General features: G+C 44.0%; 1 pseudogene; it reads right to left on the reverse strand.

Annotated features, from left to right (window-relative positions):
- Positions 1-1925: 1925 nt before the first annotated feature.
- Positions 1926-3128, reverse strand: part of LOC109385721 (high mobility group protein B1 pseudogene) — an 11089-nt pseudogene continuing 9886 nt past the window's right edge.

Raw genomic sequence — 3128 nt, forward strand, 5'->3', positions numbered from 1 at the left:
GGGAACTAGCTGCTAGGCAAATGTTGAAAGGGGCCTCAGGGAGCAGTGGAGTGTTGCTCTTACAGGCCTGGAAACTGGAGGACGCCCCAGGGGATCCCCGTCCGGGAGCCTTTCTGCGCAAACCCCCTCTCCCCCTGCCCCCTCCAGCCTGGATGGCAGAACAGACAGACTTCCAGAATGTCGCGCCCACTCATTTAAAAATCTTGGCTGAGCTCACACTGCGTACTCGTATGTACCAGGCCCGGAAGGGGAGTGGTGTAAAGACCTTAACAAAGCATGACCTCCACACTCAGGAGAGTAAAGGTCTAGCAGACTGGGCAGGGGAGAATAGTGTGGTGGGCGCAGCCCTTGAAGTGCTGTGGGTCACCCGTCAGCCAGCCGGCACTTAGGGCTTATGTTTGTGGACAGCTTCCTCCATTCCCAGCCTTCTTCAAAGTGCTGGATGTGAACTCACGCACTCCTCACTCAAACCCCACTGTGCAGATAAGAAAGGAAAGCAGAGAGCAGTCACCGCTCAGCCCCAGGTCATTGCAAATCCAGAGGTCACAGAAGTGCTCATCCAGAGTTAGACTAGCTTTTGCCACGCCTTTATCTACCACTAGGAGATAGGATATTATATAATACAACTTAGGAAACCTTTTCTGAATGCCTGCCACGGTCTGGGTCTGTTCTAGCTAGGGGTGGAAACAATGGGGGGGAAAAAAAGCAATATTCTTAATCTGTCAGAGTTAATTATTTAGTTGAGAGAGAGACAGACATGTGACTCTTTGGTTACATTGTAGTATGATACACAGGAGGTAAAGATTAGAGGTTAAGAGTGTGGGATTTGGCAACAGACAGATGCAAATGCTAGATTGACTACATATAAGCTGTGTGGCCTGGGGCAGGTTACCTAACTCCTCTGTTCCTAAGTTTTATCACCTTGCCTGGTAAAGTGAGCATCCGGCAGACACCTGGCTCAGAGAATTACAATGGAATAAAATAAATGGATATTCCGAAGAGAATGTGATTGGCACACTGTCACATAGTAAGCGCTCCTTAAGTGACACCTAATGTAATTATTTTCAANAGACAACATCTGTTTCTGTGAAAAATTGAGCGTTAACAAAGAACCATGTCTATAGGATATTTCGTCCTCCGTGCTTTCCAGACAAATCACCCAAATCACAGACCACTGAAGTTTTGGGGCTCCTGACTTCCAGGGCTTTCTCTTATTCCTGTTGTTATCTCAACATGGATTTTCTCAACCATTTCTCCACCATTAAAATTTTGATTGATATTAACCAAAGGGAATGTTTACTATTGTCACTGTCAATTATTGATATTATGATCACAACCATAACAGCCAGGGCAAAAGCAAGTAAAAGATACATGTGACTAAAGATTTTTAACAATGGATAAATCAGGCCCACGAGATGATGGCTTCCTGTAAACAACATGCTTAGGCTGCTGTATCATTTTTCTAGTCAGCCTGACTTCCTGATGGGAATCACAGGCCTGCGACTGAACACAGAAGTTATGGGGGGAAGTTCCAGAAGCTAAGGGCTCTTCAGGGGGTCGGAATAAGATCACATACTCTGGGTTCCACTATGGAGGTCATCAAGTTTTTCAACTCAAAGCGAAACCTGTGCAATGAGTGGGTGATCAAACAGAATCAAATTCACTGAGCACCGTGTCTGCTCATCTAACGGCTGCCATTACCTTGTGAGTGAGGTATCCCTCTCCTTGTCTTAATGAGGTAGAAACAGATGTGCAGAGAGGATGAGTAACTTGTCCAAGGCCACACAGTATATATGGATTAACCACAATAATAATATTTGCTAAGCTTTTGGCACATGCCTGTCACTTTTCTATCTGTGTATTAATTCATTTAATTGAAAATAAAAAAAAGATGGAAAAGTATTGGTTGGTAGCTATGTCATTTCTCAGGTGAAGAAACTGAGATGCAAAGTGTAAACTGCCTAATTGGAAGGGAAAAAATTAGGGTGTGAGGTCAAATTGTCCTGATTCCCAAGGCTGCATTCGTTCCATGTAACAGCCACCTTGGTGCACTGGGCTGCTCTACCAGGGGTAGTCAGAGGAGTGTCTGGAGAATAATGTAGACAAGGTCAGTAACTCCCATGCCATTTGGAAATTGAAAGTTTAAAAGGCAGTGTCTGCTATTCTCCATGTATTCTACAGAAATAGAGATGATACCTCCCTGTGACAGTGCTAAGTGACAATTCTGAGTGTAAATGGGCTTTTTGGCACAAATTGTCCTGTCCTAATAGTCTTGATTATAATTATAAAATAATGGGTTTCTGAAAGGCTGCAAGCAATTCTGAGAATGGCAATAAGGGTTTAGAAACGACGTGTTGTTTATGCGAAAGTGTTTTGTTGGAAATTAAACCCACGTTTAGGAGAAAGGATTGTGTGGTATGCTCTTAAGAAGCTATCTCGCTATGTAATTAAATCAAAACCAGTCAGCTGCCAATTCGAGCTAGTCTCTCACTAACAACACACCATCTCCCATGAGCCATGCAACACAGAGCTGACTGGCCTAAAATAACCCAGCTGATTCTTAGTCACTGCTCCCCAGGACTCTGTCCCTGCAGCTTCTCAGGCTCAGCTATGAGATGCAGTCATATGGCCCAGCCTCTGCCTGCTTCTCAATCTGATCTTTCTCTTTAGGCTCCTGATGGTCTTCCCACCCCCACAAGAAGGAATGAACTATCTCCCTGTTGAAGGGATTTCCTGGGGCAACACTATATGGAAAAAGGGAGTTTGAAAAATAAAGCATTATGTGGAATTAAGTGACACAGTTCCAGAGGTGCTGAACTTCTCACAAAATCCCCTGAAAAGCTGTCTCTGACTTCATGTCTTAGATGGGTAACAGGAGTCTCTCTCCAAAGGTTAGAGAGTCTTCTCTGTCCCAGGATCCTGAAGGTAAGTTAAGCCACTTAACCTAACCTGTTTTCTTGTGTCTCTAGGTCACTCTCTCACCTGTTCTGTCTTCTTCTCTCAACCTTCTTTTACACTCAGTCCATTTTCACCAAGGACTTCAGGCAGCTTACATTTGAAATGGTTTCAATAGGAATATTAAAAGTGGAAATAATATATCACATGCTAAAGCTTCCCAACTCTGACTT

This window comes from Hipposideros armiger, unplaced genomic scaffold (assembly GCF_001890085.2).
Source record: "Hipposideros armiger isolate ML-2016 unplaced genomic scaffold, ASM189008v1 scaffold_123, whole genome shotgun sequence".
Taxonomy (NCBI): Eukaryota; Metazoa; Chordata; class Mammalia; order Chiroptera; family Hipposideridae; genus Hipposideros; species Hipposideros armiger.